A 23143-nucleotide genomic window follows, 5' to 3' on the forward strand; every position below is an offset into this window, starting at 1 on the left:
TAAAGTCTATATTGATGGTTGATTGTGACACTTTTCCTCAGCAGGACAGCAGACATCCTGATGGGCTCTTATTAGCATAATTGCATCATTAATGAGCATCCTTTTCATTTGCGGGCATATAACTTGTGTGGCTTCTCGTTCAGAGAAAGGCTGCACACGCAGACGTCCGCAACGAGCACCCGCGTCCTCATTAGTGCACCATTCCTGCAGACCTCCTTCTCTGAATATTGGGGAGTCCTGGCGCTTGGGAATGACATGTCCAAGGCGTTTGGTGGAGTGGAGGCATTCAGGTGAAAGTTATTGCACTTTTCTTCCCACACTCGGCTGCATAATTCAGCTTTTAGGGTTTTCGGTTGTATCTCAGCGAGCAAAGCAAACTTTGTGTTTGAAGAACCAAACTGCTCTCTCCTCCGATAATGAGGACGCTCTCCCGGCCTCCTTGCCAGCTGCTGCGGTGAAAGGAGAGTGTGAGAAGACAACGTGAAGTGGATGAATGAGTGAGTAATTAGGAGTGTAAGGTTGCTTTGGAAGGACAAGTGTGAAAGTGTTTGATTAGAACACAGAAAGGACCAAAGAGAGTGGGCAGAGAGAGCGTTTCAACGGGCTACAATAGAGTGATTTGTACAATGCATACTGGAGTCCGATTCAAATTCAAAGCATAAAACGGAGCTGTAAAAAAAGTTATTTTTACGATCAGTTATTTTTATTAAATGTTGTTGTGCATATTAAGTATGATTGTATTTGTGTAGCTGAAACTGCCTGTTAGTTGCACAGGCACTAAACAGAGATGGAGTATGCACACAGTTGGAAAAGTAAAATAGAATAGAATAGAATACCTTTTATTATCACTATACACAGGTACAATGAGATTAAAAGGAACTCCAGTATCAGTGCAACAGTCTACAAATATGCAAAACATAGGAAGGAAATAAATAAAAATAGTGCAAAAGGAGGTAAGGTGCACAGTCCAATCCTGAGAACGGATGCTCTGAATGTGTTGTTTAAATATTACATATTATACTACAAACCCCGTTTCCATATGAGTTGGGAAATTTTGTTAGATGTAAATATAAACGGAATACAATGATTTGCAAATCCTTTTCAACCCATATTCAATTGAATGCACTACAAAGACAAGATATTTGATGTTCAAACTCATAAACTTTTTTTTTTTTTTGCAAATAATAATTAACTTAGAATTTCATGGCTGCAACACGTGCCAAAGTAGTTGGGAAAGGGCATGTTCACCACTGTGTTACATGGCCTTTCCTTTTAACAACACTCAGTAAACGTTTGGGAACTGAGGAGACACATTTTTTAAGCTTCTCAGGTGGAATTCTTTCTCATTCTTGCTTGACGTACAGCTTAAGTTGTTCAACAGTCCGGGGGTCTCCGTTGTGGTATTTTAGGCTTCATGATGCGCCACACATTTTCAATGGGAGACAGGTCTGGACTACAGGCAGACCAGTCTAGTACCCGCACTCATTTCCTATGAAGCCACGTTGATGTAACACGTGGCTTGTCATTGTCTTGCTGAAATAAGCAGGGGCGTCCATTGTAACGTTGCTTGGATGGCAATATATGTTGCTCCAAAACCTGTATCTACCTTTCAGCATTATGGCGCCTTCACAGATGTGTAAGTTACCCATGTCTTGGGCACTAATACACCCCCATACCATTACAGATGCTGGCTTTTCAACTTTGAGCCTATAACAATCCAGATGGTTCTTTTCCTCTTTGGTCCGGAGGACATGACGTCCACAGTTTCCAAAAACAATTTGAAATGTGGACTCGTCAGACCACAGAACACTTTTCCACTTTGTATCAGTCCATCTTAGATGAGCTCAGGCCCAGCGAAGCCGACGGCGTTTCTGGGTGTTGTTGATAAACGGTTTTCGCCTTGCATAGGAGAGTTTTAACTTGTACTTACAGATGTAGCGACCAACTGTAGTTACTGACAGTGGGTTTCTGAAGTGTTCCTGAGCCCATGTGGTGATGATATCCTTTACACACTGAGGTCACTTGTTGATGCAGTACAGCCTGAGGGATCGAAGGTCACGGGCTTAGCTGCTTACGTGCAGTGATTTCTCCAGATTCTCTGAACCCTTTGATGATATTACGGACCGTAGATGGTGAAATCCCTAAATTCCTTGCAATAGCTGGTTGAGAAAGGTTTTTCTTAAACTGTTCAACAATTTGCTCACGCATTTGTTGACAAAGTGGTGACCCTCACCCCATTCTTGTTTGTGAATGACTGAGCATTTCATGGAATCTACTTTTATACCCAATCATGGCACCCACCTGTTCCCAATTGCCTGTTCACCTGTGGGATGTTCCAAAATAGTGTTTGATGAGCATTCCTCAACTTTATCAGTATTTATTGCCACCTTTCCCAACTTCTTTGTCACGTGTTGCTGGCATCAAATTCTAAAGTTAATGATAATTTGCAAAAAAAAAAAAAAAATTTTTTATCAGTTTGAACATCAAATATGTTGTCTTTGTAGCATATTTAACTGAATATGGGTTGAAAATGATTTGAAAATCATTGTATTCCGTTTATATTTACATCTAACACAATTTCCCATCTCATATGGAAACGGGAAGCATTCAAACTGTGAGAATAAGAGAAATACTTGAATTTCAGTGTTCATTTATTTACACATATACACACACATAACACTCATCTACTCATTGTTGAGTTAAGGGTTGAATTGTCCATCCTTGTTCTATTCTCTGTCACTATTTTTCTAACCATGCTGAACACCCTCTCTGATGATGCATTCTGCTTCGTCTCCTTGTTGTGTGCGCAGTTGTGCACTGCACTCTCTAAAAGCCCTTGGTGTTATTGTCACATATGCATGTACAGTAGATGGCAGTATTGTCCTGTTTAAAAGTGTCACAACATTGCCGTTTACGGCAGACGAACTGCTGTACGGTAGAGGAAAACGTGACTGCTGTTGTGTGTTGTTGCCGCGCTGGTAGGACGTTAATGAAACTGCCTAACAATAAACCCACATAAGAAACCAAGAACTCGCCCTTGATCATTCTACAGTTATAACGTGATTGGGCAGGCACGCTGTTTATATTGTGGGAAAGCGGACGTGAAAACAGACTGTCGACACGTCACTCAGGTCCGCCTGAATTTCGGGAGATTTTCGGGAGAAAATTTGTCCCGGGAGGTTTTCGGGAGAGGCGCTGAATTTCGGGAGTCTCCCGGAAAATCCGGGAGGGTTGGCAAGTATGAGTGAGGGTTATGACAAATTCATCATCAAAAGACCAAGGCCATGGTCGTTGGACAAATACAACACTGTCCACCACTCACTATAGACGAAAAATGACAGAGTATTGGAAGTAACATCTCAAGTACAGGAGACGTGGAGAAAGACGTCAATAACAGAAATGGCAAAGCTGCAAGAGTGTTCCAACGGCTCCGAAACTTCTGGTCGCCCAAAGTCATCACAATGGCCATCAAGCTACGCCTCTACATGTTAGTGGTCATACCGATAGCAACCTACGCCCGTGAGACGCGGATGAAGACAGCCAGTATCACCAACAAGCTGGATGTCCTCCACCGACGATGCCTCAGATCCATCCTGAAGATCTCCTGGAGAGACCACATCTCCAACGAGGAGGTGATGAGAAGGGCAGGTGTAGCAGCACTGTCTGACATTGTCTCCGAAAGGAGAAGGAGAATGATGGGGCACGTACTCCAAGCGAGAGACCGGCAAGTGTGGCAATGGACTGGATGCCAGAAGGTGGAATAAGGAAGGGAGGGAGGCCGAAGAAGACGTGGAGACAGACAGCCAAGGAAGACCTAAGAGAGATGGGTGTCAGCTGGGACGGAGCAAGAAGTACCGTTCACCTCCCCAAAGTTCATACAGCACATATATTTCCCCAAAGTCCCCAAAGTTACGTACGTGACATGCACATAGCGGCACGCACGTACGGGCAAGCGATCAAATGTTTGGAAGCCGCAGCTGCATGCGTACTCACGGTACCGTGTCTGCGCATCCAACTCAAAGTCCTCCTGGTAAGAGTCTCTGTTGTCCCAGTTCTCCACAGGCCAATGGTAAAGCTTGACTGTCATCTTTCGGGAATGTAAACAATGAAACACCGGCTGTGTTTGTGTTGCTGCAGTCGGCCGCAATACACCGCTTCCCACCTACAGCTTTCTTCTTTGAAAATGGAGGGGACTCCAATAGGAACGGGAGGAACTAACACAAGTCCTGTGCTGAAAGATATAAACATCCTGTCAGTCAGCATCCTAGTGAGAGCAGACATTGTACAGTAGGGCCTGATTTACTAAAATCCAAATACAGCGTGTACTATTAGTCGGAGTGTTACGTGTGATTTACTAAGACTCTGTGTGCAATTGTAAAGTGCTGAAGATCGCCTTTTTTGAATGAGGATTTTGCCTGTACTATACAGGGCATCACCACGGAGACACACTTATTTTCGACACATTCATGCCACCATGCGCCATCCAGTGGCGTTTTGCTATGTTTTCAAAGATGCAGGATACAGGTACTACTTTTCATGGGCATTTCATAAACAGTCCTGCCATGCATGGACAATCAAACCACTTTATTTTTTATTTTTTTTACTGCCGAAGATGCACTCATTAGAGAGAGGCTGCACTTAGTCTAGCTCAAGACGCAAAAAAATGCAAACTTAAAGATTTTTTTTTATATATATAAGAAATATTTTCGATGCGAAATAAACGAACGTCATTAAAAAAACACTAAGGGACACAAAAACGCATCAATTTAATTTGTTTTAATTATCCCTTTTGGTCCTCTAGCAGCTTTAAAATTATAAAATAATGTTGCAGCATAGACTATATGTCTTATATTTTTACTTATTTTTTCTCATCTTTTCTTATTTTTAGTTCTGGATTTCTGTCAATAACAGTCCTAAGAGACCGCCGATTTTCCCTTCTCTTGTATGACCTCGTCTTTGTGGCCTCTTTTTGTGTTTCGACCGTTGCTATGGTGGTTGCTAAGAATCTTCTTCTTCAATTTTAGATCACATTTGTTCAATCTAGGTTTCGGTTTACATCCGACACGGTGGTGAGACACAATCGTGATGTGTGTGGTGTGCTCCGCTGATGGTAGCATACCTGCTCCTGGGACCCCCAGCTGCTGACAATCAGGAGCTTGATTGTAGTGCAATGACGTGAGGCTACAGAATACTCAATCACGGGAAAAATTGAGGCTTGTCATTACTGAAGGCAATCCCACATCGCCACAGTCTGGGACATAATTCCCTCCTCCAGGATGAGAAGGCTCACCCCCACAGAGTTGTGTTTATTAAAGACTACCTCCAGAATGTGCGAGTGAATAAATGGAGTCTCAACCTGAATACTGCGATTCTTGCTTGAGTGACCAAGCGCGACAATCTTGGCCGACGGTAATTCCTGTTTGACAAGTTGAATGCCATCCCACAACAGTGTGTGAGTTCCGCATAAGAATCAATGTACACATGAATAATTGGTTCTAGCCTTGACAAAAGTCCTTATTTTAGTAAAAAAAAAATGCACACTTTGAAGACGCTATAGTGTGTGTGCGTGTGTATGTATATACAGTATATATACAATATACTGTATATATGTCTATGTTGAAGAGGTTCATTTAGTGGTTGATTTATATAGGCTAGCCTATATAAATTAACCACTTATAGATATACAGTATATATCTATATCCATAGATATATATACACATATATCTATTTATGTATATATATATATATATATATATATTTATGTATATATATATATATATATATGTATATATATGTATATATGTATATATATATATATATATATATATATATATATATACGCACACACATATACACATATATATATATATATATATATATATACACATATGCATTTATATATATATATATATATATATACATATATATATATATATATACACACACACAGATAAACACATATGTATGTATATATATACACACACACACACATATATCAAACCAACATAAGATGGCTCAATAATCTCTTTTTTTTCCAAACAACCCAACAACTTTACAGCAAGCTTAACTGTCAATACATACACACACACACACACCACACACACACACACACACACGCACACACACACACACACACACACACACACACAAGCCTCATTGGTGCAGTCCAAAACGTTAACCACCATATTGCGACAATATAAAAAACAAAAAAATGTTACTCATGTTACCTTGTGTCTAGGAATATTTGTGGCCTTGTTGAACACTCTGGAAGTTTTGGAGTGATGAACGAGCAATGGCTTCACGTAGTCACCGCTAGCGTTAGCACAAACTATCAGTATGAGGCGATCCTTCATCTGATTGAGTCCCGGTAGTGCCTTCTCCTTCGCTGTAATAAAGGTCCGTTGTGGCATCATTTTCGTTCTCATCACAATTAAAGACTCGCTGCGAAACAAAGCCCCCTTTGCTGATAAAGTCCTCAAACTCAAGGTCCTGCAAGCCAGAGGCTAACGAGCTGAAACGCCAGTTCAAAGTGGTTGTCTAGCAACTCCAAGCTATACAGCTAGAGTGTGAGAGTTTAGACACATTTTAAGCATTTCTGATCAGACAAAGTCATCTTTAAGACAGGCTATGACTGGCACAAGGTACAACAATTGTGGAAATTAACACGTCAGAGGTGCCACTCGCGGTCGAAGCTCTACGAAATGGCCGTGCCGGTGTGTACAGGATGTAAACAGCAAGCGGTATGCAAAATTAATTAATGACGCGTTCTTACACGGAGACATGGTTTGCACACATGTGGCGCGGTGTAAACGTTCATATACCGAAAAGGAGGCAAATAGGGTTAAATCGAGGTTCCACTATTTTGTCTGTGATAGTAGCGTTGTGATGCTTGGCTAGAGAACCAAATATGATACTTGGACTTAAAAAAAATTAAAAATACTAACAAAAAAGAGCCTTCTGCGGCAGACAATTATAGAAGTGAAATTATAGAAGTTTCTTGGCTGTGAGGTAGTTCTACAGCCTTCTGCAAAGTATCATACACTGACAGGCGAGGCACACAAATGCATTTCTTTGAGCAACACCCACAAGGGAGCCTGAATGGAAACAGAAATACACTAAAAGTTTTGGTTGATTATATTTCAATTCTGTACATCTATTAGGAAGTGCAAAAAAAAGTATTTCAACACATTTTTTTTTTATGTTTAGTGTATAGGAATATGATAATATCATTCATTATGCATTTTAAGTTTAAAAAAATGAATCCGAATTTTAAAACTGTACTCTCCTGTTTAACGTACCCACTAGTCCGAACTGGTTTATGTAAGAAAAAAATGTGATATGAATCAGATATTTGCCAATGAGACTGAAGCGTAAGTAAAGAGAACTGATGAAGGGTTGCAAGCCTGACATCCTTTAAATGTGCAAGTTGATGATGCCCTAACAACACAAAATCAATACAAACAGCAGCAAAATCATAGACTCTGCTCGGAACATGCTAGAACATGAAATGTGGACTAGTACTGATGTTGCTTGCATGGGAATCAATGGGGCAAGACTTAAATTATAGAACGCAGCATATTCCAGAAAGGACATGCATTTGTTTTCATATACAATTTCACATGTTGAGGGTTAATGTGCTGTGAAATAACATTACAACAACACAAGCTGGCTCGGTATTTGTTCTTTTTTAATACAAAAACTCAATGCTGTTTTTTTTTTTTTTTAATGTGATGCCTCATGAAACAAATTCAACCAGTTGCACAATCTAATAGTTAGCGGCATTATGTCTATAGAAAATGGCTAAATTAGGTCCTGGATCAAGTGCTTTTGTAGTTTTTATTATTATTCATATATGACCTTGTCAAAATACTATACGGTTGACATTCATTTTGCACTATACAATACAGACATACAACCAGTGATGCATTTTAGGTTAATTAAGGTTTTTACTGTTTTTGTTTTGGTTTGTTTCCTGGTATGTAAAAATTTTTTTTGAAAATAACCACAATATATCAACATTTTTTTTTTACCTTAATGCTTTGGTTATTCTGTCCGAGAAAAAACCTTCGATGTTGATGCAGCGTTGGGTAGAAAATATATGCGGGTAGTACATCTTGACAGAACATTTCCCAATAGGCCAGGGGTGTGCAAAGTACGGGCTGGGACCCATTTGCCACCTGCAGCTAATTAAAAAAATACTATTAATTAAAAAAAGAAAAACACATTTAAAACATATAAAGTGTAATAAAAGAGCAAACAGTTGTAATGTAACAAAGCAACGCTGACAACAGGAAAGAAGGAAAAAAGTAAACAGTTGCTTGAAGTGTTGCCAAATTGGCGACTTTGTCGCTAAATTTGGCGACTCTCCAAATCCTCTTTTTGTAAACAGCTACTGGCGACAAATCTAGGGACTTTTTTTTGGTGTTGTTGGAGACTTTTCTTGTGTCTTGGAGACTTTTTTTTAATGTCTTGGAGACTCTGATGTGAAAGCATATTGCAGTTACTGGCCTCAATGAGCAGTGAGACCAGTGGTGTGCCGTCAGGGCCAGCAAGGCCTTCTCTGCTGGCCTAACATAACCAGAAATCATGATCATAATTACAGATAAAATGATTTTTTTATTTACTTTTCCTAAATATCTAAAAGTATCCATATTCTCTTCATGTCATGTTATGCTCCTTCCAGTGCTGTTGTATTCAGGTTAGAGTTTGTATCCAATCAGAATTCAACTTGCTTATGTTGCCATGTTGTACGAAATCTGCCCAGGGCCTTCAGAATCAACAATGCGGGCGTCCATGCACTGTAAGTGAACGGGCACATACAGTTGATAGCCAATCAGATCACGAGTTGTTGTCAGTAAGGCCTTCTAGCTGGCCTCACGTCGAACGTGACATTTACGGGTCCTGTGATTGGATACTCACCGGGACCAATAGCGGATAAATTTGAGAACACATACAGTTGATAGACAGCTGCGAAAGCCAATTAGATGAAAAGGTGTTGACAGTAGCCTATCTCGGTAGCCTGATGTTCCAACCTCCCAATCCCATCGCTAATGTTAACGGACCAGTCAATAGATGAGATTAACGTCACAACCCTCTAGTCTCTAATACAGTGGTTCTTAACCTGGGTTCGATCGAACCCTAAGGGTTCGGTGAGTCGGCCTCAGGGGGTCGGTGGAGCCTCCGCCGCGGAGGTCGAGACACACCCGACTCATTGTGTAAATAAAATCTTCTCCCTATCGGCGTATTATTGATACGGCAACAGCAGACGTCACACTGATTTTCAGGTGTGTAATTTGTTGTGAGTTCATGCACTGTGTTGGTTTTGTTCTTTGAACGAGGTGATGTTCATGCACGATTCTTTTTGTGCACCAGTTTAAAAAACATAACTTTGTCTTGAATTTGAAAAAAATAAAATAAAATAAAAAATTCACTAAAGAAGGGTTCGGTGAATGCGCATATGAAACTGGTGGGTTCGGTCATACTTGCCAACCCTCCCGGATTTTCCGGGAGACTCTCGAAATTCAGCCCCTCTCCCGAAAACCTCCCGGGACAAATTTTCTCCCGAAAATCTCCCGAAATTCAGGCGGACTCAGGTCCTCCACAATATAAAAAAGCGTACCTGCCCAATCATGTTATAACTATAGAATGATGGAGGGCGAGTTCTTGGTTTCTTATGTGGGTTTATTGTTAGGCAGTTTCATTAACGTCCTCCCAGCGTGGCAACAACAGCAGTCACTTTTTTGTATACCGTAAAGCAGTTCGTCTGCCGTAAACAGCAATGTTGTGACACTCTTAAACAGGACAATACTGCCATCTAGTGCATTTGATGAAAGCACTTTTGTGCGTGCCACACAGCAATGCATCAACAGAGAGGGTGTTCAGCATGGTTCGAAAAATAGTGACAGAGAATAGAACAAGGATGGACAATTCAACCCTTAACTCAACAATGAGTAGATGAGTGTTATGTGTGTGTATATGTGTAAATAAATGAACACTGAAATTCAAGTATTTATTTTATATATATATACATATATATATATATATATATATATATATATATATATATATATATATATATATATATATATATATATATAGCTAGAATTCACTGAACGTCAAGTATTTCTTATATATATATATATATATATGGGGACAGCGTGGCGAAGTTAGTAGAGTGGCCGTGCCAGCAATCTGAGGGTTGCTGGTTACTGGGGTTCAATCCCCACCTTCTACCATCCTAGTCACGTCCGTTGTGTCCTTGGGCAAGACACTTCACCCCTTGCTCCCGATGGCTGCTTGTTAGCGCCTTGCATGGCAGCTCCCGCCATCAGTGTGTGAATGTGTGTGTGAATGGGTGAATGTGGAAATACTGTCAAAGCGCTTTGAGTACCTTGAAGGTAGAAAAGCGCTATACAAGTACAACCCATTTATTTAATTTATATATATATATATATATATATGAAATACTTGACTTGGTGAATTCTAGCTGTAAATATACTCCTCCCCTTTTAGCCACGCCCCCAACCACGCCCACGTCCCACCCGACCACGCCCACGCCCACGCCCACCCCCTCCCCCCACCTCCCGAAATCGGAGGTCTCAAGGTTGGCAAGTATGGGTTCGATACCTCCAACAAGGTTAAGAACCACTGCTCTAATATTTTAATTGATTTACATTTAAAGAAGACAAGCTAAGAATCAACATAAGAAAGTTTAACGTACAGCTCTGATCATACTTAACATTTTTTTAACGTTTTACTCGTCTCTCCTACAGCATGCATTGCAAACAATTATGCAAATGAGGCGATGTCATCATCTTTTAGGACAGCCAATAGCTACTTTCTTTACTGATGAGTTGGCAACACTGCTTGCTTCTGAGTGATCAGCCTCAACATGCGTAGTAGTAATTAACCGGTTTTATATTTCTGACATACTTTGTCACTTCTATAGCCGACATTACACTGATGAATCAAGAAGATAAACTTAACTATTATTCCATGGAATGATAAAAATGGCTTTTGGCTATGAAGATCAGTTCCACTCGCTCATAACAAGTGAAGCATCCTGCCCACTGGGATCCTTTTGAGCTCAGATAAACTGCATTTATTTCCCCAAATGCTTCTTCTTGCAAAGCTACGGACATCTGTTCAACCTGATTATCAAAACAGACATTTTTTCCCACGTGTTCCCAGTTTGTTCCGCCCCGCGCGGACCTTTTGGGATGGATTATCAAAAAAAAAAAAAAAAAAGCGCACATGCTGTGAAAAAAGCTATTCATAGATGCTCGTGATACAATGCAGATGGTAGCGTGTCATATTCTTGATGATGTCAGGTAGCATAGCGCAGACAGGTGCTGCAGATTGCCTTATTCAGCACATTTTTGCGGGGCATACAGTGAACTATAATTATACTGTTAAGGCATCTGGAAACTCCTTGCAGTATTATGCAAGCACAACATGAACGCGAGTTGTTTACGCACAAATATTCCCAGGAGTTTATGGTGTCCTTCCTTGTGCAGCTCTGACCTCCAAAAACTTCAAAACATTCTTTTTTCTACAGATTGATTGGTACTTAGTTTCTTAATGCCTCACAAATACAAAAACACAACCTAAAACCATATTCCTTATGCGTAAACAGTGTTGTCGAATGGGAAATGACTAATTGTCGTACCAGAGGCTTAGAATTATCGTATTTTGAGGAAAATTATCATTGCTCGGCACAATATGTTATGAACTGGTCAAGGGGGGTGACCCCGGGATGCAGAGACGGGAGGCAAGTTTGAAATACAAAAAGGAATACATTTAATAAGTCAAAAAGTGTAACAAAATGCGATGGGGCAGAAGTGCACACCATGAATACTAACAAAACAGGTTCCTCAGTGGTTGGCAGGGGGAAAAGCCAGGGCGCGCCAAGCACCGCATAAAGCCTTTGCTGCCTCAAGGAGGCTAGGGAACAAACACAAAGAAGTTAGAGATAACAGGACAAGGGAAAGCAACGCACCATGAGGCGAAGTAGGCGCATGCACGTGCGGAGTTCGGGAAACAATGACCAGCAAGGTCAAGCTGTAGGTGACGAGCCTAAATACTGGCGGGCTAATTGCGAGCAGGTGTGTCACCAGGTCCGCCCCTCGCCGAGGACGAATCACTAAAACACAGGTGCAGACAAAAAAGAAGGCAGGAACACACTAAAACACAACACAATACGCGTCTATAACTTCAAGAATAGTGTTGGCGATCTGTGTGATTGCCTGTGTTTTCAGCTCAGTAGTCTAGAGCTCGACCTGTCTGTGATTGACAGCTATGCACATCCAATCATTGCCTTCTGCCGTCAAAATCGGGGGCCAATCAGTTGTTGTTAGATTATCCCCTCTCTAACTCTTAATTACATACTTGCTAATTTTCCTGGTAATAACTGCTTAGTCTCTGCTGGGTTACATCCACACTTCTTAAAGTTGACTAAGTACGTATATTTTGGTGTTGGTAAAAGCTAGTTTAGAGATTATCTTTATTGTCAGCATGCCTGCACCTGGCTTGCTCGCGGTGTTAGCCTCGTCCTCTCGTGATAATGTACTTGAAAATGAATTTTAAGATACTCAAAAAAAATTTTTTTTTGTAATGGAGGTGATTATTATCAGGTAGGGGGAGATGCTCTACACCAGAGGTGTCAAACGTACGGCCGGATCAGGCCCGCAAACAGATTTTTTACGGCCTGCTTGAGGAGTTTGCCATGAGTTTTTTTTTGTTAACGAAAGAAACTGCTGTTCTAAATGTGTCCACTGGATGTCACAATAGCAATGCTGTTAGGCAAGCAAACGGTTTACACCGGGGCCTAGCAAGAAGTACACAGTAAAGGGTGACTGTGGCTCCTCCTCCTCGACCCACATGAAACTTAAAACCTGCCGTTTTATGTCTTCTCGGGGGTTGATGTGTGTGTGTGTGTGTGTGTGTGGGGGGGGGGGGGGGGGGGGCAGGGTTGGGGGGGCGGTGTTTGGGGGTAGCAGGGGTGTATAATGTAGCCCGGAAGAGTTAGGGATGCATGGGATTCTGGGTATTTGTTCTGTTGTGTTTATGTTGTGTTACGATGCGGATGTTCTCACGAAATGTGTTTGTCATTCTTGTTTGGTGTGGGTTCACAGTGTGGCGCATATTAGTAAGAGTGTTAAAGTTGTTTATATCACCACCCTCAGTGTGATCTGTATGGCTGTTGACCAAGTATGCCTTACTGTCACTTACGTGGGCAAGTAGAGGCCACATACAGCATGTGACTGGGCCAGCACGCTATTGGTACAGGTTGTAGAGGGCGTTAAATGCTGTACCGTCACAGCACGCCCTCTATAACGTTGTCCGGGTGAAAATCGGAGAATGTTTGCCCCGGGAGATTTCCGGGAGAGGCACTGAAATCCGGAAGTCTCCCGGAAAAATCGGGAGGAACGGCAAGAATGCAGCTGAGCATCATTAGAGTGGTCAAAGAGCCCCATGCGGCCCCGGAGCCGCGGGTTGCCAACCCCTGGTCTACACATTTAGAGTGATGTGATAATCAAACACTCTAGAAGTCTAGAATGAAAGAGTATATAAGAGAATTGACAGAGTGTGTACCTTCAGTGCTGAATGATGAGCAGAGGCAGAGTTTGGAATGTCTTCTTTAGCTTGCTTTCCATGTTTATGTACTCACTGTCCACTGTGTCCAGTTACTTGGAAAATGTTTTCGTGCCATTTGCCATTTGACGCCCGCTATCATGCTAATTATTTACCTGAAAGTGGGTGACTCCACCGTAGAAATAGCCTGCATGTCTTCTAGCACACATGCTGCAATGGCTCTATCAATGTTGTCCTGGCAAGCAGTCCCTCCGTTAAAATCCAGCCGCTGTTGCTGAGGTAGAGGTGGAGGTGGAGGTGAAGTGGCATCGGAGTCTGTGTCTCTCTTTACCAGCTTCGTCAAAGCATGTTGCTTTTGTAGCTGTTTCGGCAGATTTGAATTGCTGTTTTGGGCAGTAGATGGGATCTTTGATCCAAGACACAACTTACATTTAACTAAAATGTTCTTTTCTTTGTACTCGACAAAAGAAAAGTAATGAGAATATCTCCATGTTAAGAAACTCGACTTCGGCTCCGCTATGATGTATTGTTAGTAAACACAGACACGCCATTACACTTTGATAGTTGCACTACACTTTATGATAATGACGTCACACTTTGATAGTTACACTACAATTTATGATAGTGACACTACACTTTATGATATGATATTTTGACTAATTGTTATGTTCCCGTGTATTTGTATTAGTCCAAAACATGCACATCTAATTACATTCTGATTGAAGTCAAATAGTATAACAATATGTGTGTAGATTATCAGTCATCAGGTCTTGTAATCCAAAAAGGATCAAACGATGCAAATGGACTCTTCTAAATAAGGCTCCAGTTGCCTGCATTTAGCCTTTGCAGATAGTATAAAACTCCTTTCACACAAATAAAAAAGCAAAGCAAATCAAGTCGACCAGCACCACAAGGTGTCTCTTGTTTTTTTTCCAGGGTTGGAAAAAGCTGACACCGGCAGAACAGCGCCCCCATTGGGCTGTAAAGAGGCAGGTAAGACAATGCACGACATCAAGCACAGTGCAACATATACTGTATCCTGTTTGGGTTTGCTAAAAGCCATGAATTAAAGTGGGTCCATCTATCTCAATGTTTGGGGATTGGTAAATCCGGCAAGCCTGTCCGTAAATCAAGATAATTCCATAAGGAACTCGAAAGTGATGCCTTCAAGTACAATGCCTTCAAAAACATCCCTGCCATTAAGGCATAGGCAATTAGTTGGTAACTGTGTATAATCATATTGGATAATGTCAACACACCAGCATGAATGCTAAATATTATGTCAACCAAAACAGATTAACTCTTGCCAAGTCTTTGCATTGACTGTTTACTTGCTACATGACCCTTCAATGTTTGCATCATTTGTCCTCGGATTATCTTGGAGTCCATGGATCATACTTTTGGCCGCGGCGTGCTCGCGTGAGTCAAACATGGAGGCGGCAGACACTGCTGAGCGCCTGTGTTTATGCCGCACTAACGATGGGAAATTTACACAAGGAGACACGCCAACAAACAACACACGCTCACAAGGCCTGTTTACTAACTCCTCGCTGTGCTGGATGCACCTCCGTGGGACGTAACAACAGCCTGCATTAGGGAAACATCATTTGATGCCATGTGATGTAAAGGTTATGTGGCAATACGAAAGGACAAATAAGAAGAAGCCAACCTGAACCAGCAGCGTGTGTACACAGTCTGCTGATTGCCCAGTTAATGATGAAAACGGTGTAACACAATGTAACACACCAGTGACTTTTACACTCAGGACATGGGACAAACGGATTAGTCTTAAAAAAAAAAAAAAACTTTTTACTGAATGTCCTTTTTTAAGGACAGAAGTGCCTGGATGGGATTTTAAAACTCTCAAGAGATCATCGGGGCATTTTGTAACAATAGACTTAGACTTCCTTTTATAGTCATTCAAATTTTAACTTTACAGTACAGATAAGAACAACATTTAAAACTTAACAAAGCCACGGGCCAAGGTTGAACGAATTAACCTTTTAATAGTGACCCAAACAAATTTTGCATTGAATATTGAACAAGCAAGGCTTATATAACTTTATAGTGACATGCAAAATCGAGTTTCAAACAATAATAATAACAATTCAAAAATATCAATGGCATATCAAATGAAATTTAAATAAAAATTGAATGCCTCTTTTCTATTTGCAGCCTTCTGAGGTAAATATCAAAATAAACTTTTTCCACAGGCTAATAATAAATTTGAAAATAAAATAACAATAATGAATGAATCAAACATTGAAGCCTTGAAGTAGCAAGAGAAAGTGCATGAATAAAACGTTAACTATTGCTCAGTTTGCTACACTGATTTGCTTTTACACTGAATATGGAACAAGCAACGCTTATATAACTTAATAGTGCAAAATCAACTTTCAAAAAACAAACGAAAAAACATCAATGGTATATTAAATGAAATTTCAATAAAAAATTGAATGCCTCTTTTCTATTTGCAGCCTTCTGAGGTAAATATCAACATTAACTTTTTCCACAGGGTAATAAATTTGAAAATAAAATAACAATGAATAAATCAACCATTCAGGCCTTTTTACTGCGCAGTCTAATCTGATGTGCCCAAGCCAGATACCTGCCATCTTTTCTGGGATGCTAGTTCAATACTGTCGGGGCTCAGGTGGGCGGGGTTGGGGGGGCGGGTTTTGGTGGTAGCGGGTGGTGTATATTGTAGCGTCCCGGAAGAGTTAGGGCTGCATGGGATTCTGGGTATTTGTTCTGTTGTGTTTATGTTGTGTTACGGTGCGGATGTTCTCCCAAAATGTGTTTGTCATTCTTTTTTCGTGTGGTTTCACAGTGTGGCGCATATTTGTAACAGTGTCAAAGTTGTTTATGCGGCCACCCTCAGTGTGACCTGTATGGCTATTGATCAAGTATGTCTTGCATTCACAAATTTGGCCCGCGGGCCAGAGTTTGACACCCATGCATTAGCTCGTTGTAGTGCAGGATAAAAGAGCAGATATAAATAAATAGATGACTGTACAGATAAATATATTGCACTTTTGCATATGCATCCACGTTTATGGATGTATGTTATATTGTCTTTATATTCCAGCGAGTTAATCCGTTTTTTGGGGGGGGGGGGGGAGTTGAGGGGTGTCACGATTTAACAAACTGGCGGACCCAAAAGCAGACAAGAGAGGCAGATTCAAAGTCCAAAGGGTTTAAATTAGGCAGACGAGGGATGAGGGAAAGGCGTCGCCGGCTGAAGTGGAGGTGTCTGGCAGGCTGGCAGGCGTAGAGGAGGAACAAGATACCAGGAGCAAAAGGCACAAACAAAAGATGAACAAAAGCATCAAAATGCCGCTAGAACTGGCGAGAAGCGTTACCACTCGGAGAGCTGTGAAACGATCTGGCAGCGTCGTGCGAGGTGACCAGGGCTTTTGTGGAGTGGAGGTGATCAGCCGATGGCAGGCAGGTGAGTGGGCTGATCAGCGCCAGGTGTGCCAGACTGGGAAGCCAGGAACCCAAACTCCGCCCACACATGACCACACCCAGACAGACAACACAGACACACGAGACACTGCAGGGACTGTGACAAGGGGATTATTATGATGCGTTCAAGTGTCTTATGGCCTTAGGGAAGAAGCTGTTACAGAACCTGGAGGTTCTGCTATGGAGGCTGCGGAACCTCTTTCCAGAGTCCAGCAGTGAAAACCGTCCTTGGTGGGGGTGGGAGGAGTCTCTGCAGACTTTCTGAGCCCTGGTCAGGCAGCGGCTTTTTGCGATTTCCTGGATAGGAGGAAGAGGAGTCCTAATCATGATGATCTTTTCCGCCGTCCTCAACTCAATGAACTTTTATTTTCAAGCCATTTTGGCTGTGATCAATCAAAAATGGTCGATTTGGATGGCCACCTCTTGCTTAAATCACACTACATAAAATAAAAAACACATTTGTTCCTCAAATCAAAACATGTTCCATGTTTCCTTAAAACTAATAATAAAAAAATATATTTATGTTAGTTTTTTTCCAATTGCTAAAACACATTTTTGCAAACTAGTGTGTGGTTTTATCAAAATACTTAACACAATTCACCAAACCACACACCCAAACTGAAACATACCTCCTATAGCAGGGGTCCCCAAACTACGAAGTCTCAAGTTCTTTTATTTTTATTTGTCCAACTGCTTCTATGTTAGCTCCCTCTCTTTGTTTATAATATTTATTTTCTGCTGGATCTACTCTCTATTTTATGCTCCACTCTTTTTGCTGCAGCTGTTACATATACTGTAATACTGTACATCAGGGGTGTCCAACTCATTTTAGCTCAGGGGGCCGCATGGAGGTATAAATCTGTGCACACGCGGGCCGGACTATTGAAACCATGGCATTAAAACTAAAAAAAAATAAAGACAACTTCAGATTGTTTTCTTTGTCTTACTTTGGCCAAAACTGGATCAAACACATTCTGAAAATATTACAATAAAAGTATAGAAAAAAAATACCCGGCAGCGGTAAAGTTTAGCTCAGGGGTCCCCAAACTATGGCCCGCGGGCCGAATATGGCCCGCCAGAGTCCAAAATCCGTCCCGCGGGAAGTTTCAAGTTAAAAAAAATAAATTGTCCTTTCTAATCTATTTTCTACCGCTTGTTAGTCTCGGGGTCTCCTCGCCGCTCAGGCAAATCATAGTGTCTAAAAATGCATTTTCCCTTCGATAACGTGACATCATCATCATCGCGCTCGTTTAGTCAATTAGTGTGTGAGGAATATATATATATATATATATATATATATATATATATATACACACACACACACACACACACATATATATATATATATATATATATATATATATGTCTTAATCTCCTGATGATTGAGGGAACCCCTCATGAAACAGGCCTGTAGAGATGAAATAGTCTTGTGATTTTTTTTCCCACACATACATATATATATATATATATATATATATATATATATATATATATATATATATATATACATACACCGTATTTTTCGGAGTATAAGTCGCACCTGCCGAAAATGCATAATAAAGAAGGGAAAAAATATATATAAGTCGCACTGGAGCCTGGCCAAACTATGAAAAAAACTGCGACTTATGGTCCGAAAAATACGGTACATATATAGGGGACGGCGTGGCGAAGTTGGTAGAGTGGCCGTGCCAGCAATTGGAGGGTTGCTGGTTACTGGGGTTCAATCCCCACCTTCTACCATCCTAGTCACGTCCGTTGTGTCCTTGGGCAAGACACTTCACCCCTTGCTCCTGATGGCTGCTGGTTAGCGCCTTGCATGGCAGCTCCCGCCATCAGTGTGTGAATGTGTGTGTGAATGGGTGAATGTGGAAATACTGTCAAAGCGCTTTGAGTATCTTGAAGGTTGAAAAGCGCTATACAAGTATAACCCATTTATCATTTATATATATATATATATATATATATATATATATATATATATACACAAATATACATATATACACCTATATATATATATATACACATATATATATATATAAACACATATACACACACATATACATATATATATATATATATATATATATATATATATACACAAATATACATATATACACCTATATATATATATACATATATATATATAAACACATATACACACACATATACATATATATATATACATATATATACATATATATATATATATATATATATACACACACACACACACACACACACACACAGACACACACACACAGGCCTAAGTTTGGGGACCCCTGTCCTACAGCCTGCAAAATGAAGCACTGCCACCAAAACTGCATGTAGCCTTGTCAAGATCAAACTTTTGCACCATGGTGGCACACACGCCATGCATACGACCAGATTTTTTGTCAAACCAACCACACATTGTTAGGCGTAATGTAAAGCACTCTCATCTTTAGTTTACTTGCCACAAAACTAAAAAAGTTTAACTTGTAGGAAAATGTTCACATGCACAGATATATTAGCAGATACACACATGCTGTTAAAACATTTTATTTGTCCCCAAACAGGTCAGAGCAACATTTGCACAGCAGATATTTTTACATTGGAATGAACAAAAATATGCTTACAAAAAAAAAATCCATCCATTTGGCAACTCTCGGGGTCGCAAGGGTGGCTGGAGCCAGGGCCGTAACTAGGATTTGACAAATACAGAGGTCAAAAATTTGCTGTCCAAGGACAACTATGAAATGCTGAAATCATGGGTATCCCAGTACCATATACATGATATTACTTTGAGCAACACAATGAATTTACAGAATAACTAAAGCTTTAAATGAGCTCTAACTATCTATCATGTCATGAACCCGCATGGCAGCGGCGGTTTGTGACCCCAAAACGCAGGAACCAGGAGGACAATGGGCAGGTAAGAGTTTTTTTTTATTATACTCAAAGTAGTGAGAAGCAGTCATGCATGCAAAGGTCTAAACATAATTAATCCTTGAGCACTGAGGAACAGGCGAGGCAGGCATAAATAGCCGCCTGATTGGCAACTGCAACCAGGTGTGCCAATCAGAGACAGGTGAGGGCAACGAGCGCTCAGGGAGACATGCAGGAAATGCAACCAAAAAAAAGAGCGATGATAAATACCAAACAAGGAAATGCAAACTGAAGTGAAGTGACATATCACTCATTTAACATCTTTGATAGTCAGCATGATTTTGTAACTGCCCACTTTTTTAAATTAATTTCCTGAAGTTTAGCGTATTGAACAATTTTAACGTCATTAAAACATACATTTAAAAAAAAAACGCACCAAGTTTTTAATAACGACCAAGATTTGAACCTAAGCCCTTCCAATTTGTACTGCAAGTACTTATGACGGATGGAGAGGAGGAAATATTCTTCTCATATTCTAATCAGTGCCAGAGCAAGTTGAACTATTTTAGCATTTGGTGTAAAATATTATATGAAGTGACTTGTCATTCAATCATTTACATATTAATGTGCTTCGAAGCCCCACGCAGGGCCCGTGTTCTGACTGACTCGACAACGTTGTTATACCGACATTGTATCACATCATTTCATTCAGGTGAAACCGACATTAGTTACATAAACATATGTTGGCAGCACATTTCGGATCAGATATTATTTAAAGTACACTTCATTGCGTTACGTTGTTGGAGTTGTAGCGGGGTGTGCATGACCAAACGCATGGTGATGTACAACACACACAATGTCCTACATTTATAGTCTGTCATATCGTCATCCTTTTTGTCACTTAAAAAAATACAGAGGACATGACCTCAGTGTCCTCAATGGTAGTTGTCATGATCCGTGGCCCGGATCATGTTTTGTTATTTTCTGTTAGTTTTGGACTCCCTTAGTTCCTGTTCTGTGCACCCTTGTGTTTGTTTTAGTTACCATGGTTACTTATTATTTTCACCTGCCTCTGATTGGTGTTCGGGACGCTCACCTGTTTCCCCGAGCACTAATCAGAGGCATTATTTAAGCCTGCCTTTGCCGGTGAGTCAGCCTGGCTTCATTGCTTGTTTATGCTACAGTTACTTGAGTATTCCTTGTCTTCTTGCCTATGCTAAGTGTTAGCCTTAGCTTCAAGTGCGATCGGCACATTTTTACTCTGGCTTGTTATGTCTTTTGGTACTTTTTCGAGTTCTGAGAATAAATCATGTTCCTACCTGCATGTCCTGTCCGGAGTGGTCCATCTGCATCCCGGGGGAACAAACCTTGCAGCAAGCCCCCCCTGCACGTAACAGAATGAAGCCAGCCCGACTGACCGGCAAAGGCACGCTTAAATAATGCCTCTGATTAGTGCTCGGGAAACAGGTGAGCGTCCCGAACACCAATCAGGGGCAGGTGAAAATAATAAGTAACCATGGTAACTAAAACAAAACAGGAACTGAGTGAGTCCAAATCTAACAGAAAATAACAAAACATGATCTGGGCCACGGATCATGACAGTAGTTACGGCAATGGCTGGAGCCTATCCCAGTTGCATTCAGGCGGAAGGCGGGGTACACCCTGGACAAGTTTATAGGGTTCTCAAATGGTGAGTATGGTGGGAGGTATTACACAAGAACCAGTGGGTGGTCAGCAAACTGATATTGGACCGGAGCTGCACGATGAAAGCTCATGTTGTCCCATACTACCACGTAGCACTTACTTCGATTGTTTGGATCATTTATACGCTGGTGGTACGGGACTATTGTGGAGTCGGACCACAAATATGACAAAATGGGCTGTGTTGTATGGTCCAAGGTTGGCATGGCGGTGGAGGACACCATGCGTATTGGAGATGTGATGTTCCCACCACGTTGACCAGGAACATCTATGAATGCTCTGTGGCCAATGATGGTTCTTTCTCTTCTTCTGGTCTTTGCTAGGTTGAAGTCAGTATCAAGCCCAACTCCTGAAAAACCACAATGCCACCTCAGGAGCAGAGGTGGCGTCTTATGACAGTTCCACGCTGGAAATCACTGAGCGGCCCATTCTTTCACAAATGTTTGTAGAAACAGTCTCCATGCCTAAGTGCTTGATTTTATACACCTGTGGCCGGGCCAAATGATTAGGACACCTGATTCTGATCATTTGGATGAGTGGCCAAATACTTTTGGCAATGTAGTTGTAGAATAAACCAGAATAAACCACATGATGTTAGTACATCAGTTGAGGAAAAATGAATAAATTACATGAATTTCCTCTTCTGATAGATTACAAATTAACACCAAAGGGAGCACTTTAAAACTCTGCCAAACTCAATTCCACCTATTTGACTAATGAACATTATTAAGTTAAAGTTAAAGTACCAATGATTGTCACACACACACTAGGTGTGGCAAAATTATTCTCTGCATTTGACCCATCACCCTAGTGCAGGGGTCGGCAACCCGCGGCTCTAGAGCCGCATCTTTAGCGCCGCCCTAGTGGCTCTCTGGAGCTTTTTCAAAAATGTATGAAAAATAGAAAAAGATGAGGGGAAAAAAATATATTTTTTGTGTTAATATGGTTTCTGTAGGAGGACAAACATGACACAAACCTCCCTAATTGTTATAAAGCACACTATTTATATTAAACATGCTTCACTGATTCGAGTATTTGGCGAGCGCCGTTTTGTCCTACTAATTTTGGCGGTCCTTGAACTCACCGGAGTTTGTTTACATATATAACTTTCTCCGACTTTCTATGACGTCTTTTATGCCACTTCTTTTTCTTTCTCATTTTGTTCACCAACCTTTTAATGTTGTGCGTGAATGCACAAAGGTGAGTTTTGTTGATGTTATTGACTTGTGTGGAGTGCTAATCAGACATATTTGGTCACTGCATGACTGCCAGCTAATCGATGCTAACATGCTATTTAGGCTAGCTATATGTACATATTGCATCATTATGCCTCATTTGTAGGTATATTTGAGGTCATTTAGTTTCCTTTAAGTCCTCTTAATTCAATGTATATCTCATGACACACTATCTGTATGTAATATGGCTTTTAATTTTTTGAGGCTCCAGACAGATTTGTTTTTTGTATTTTCGGTCCAATGTGGCTCTTTCAACATTTTGGGTTGCCGACCCCTGCCCT

This window comes from Nerophis lumbriciformis, linkage group LG10 (genome assembly GCF_033978685.3).
Source record: "Nerophis lumbriciformis linkage group LG10, RoL_Nlum_v2.1, whole genome shotgun sequence".
In the NCBI taxonomy this organism is placed as follows: Eukaryota; Metazoa; Chordata; class Actinopteri; order Syngnathiformes; family Syngnathidae; genus Nerophis; species Nerophis lumbriciformis.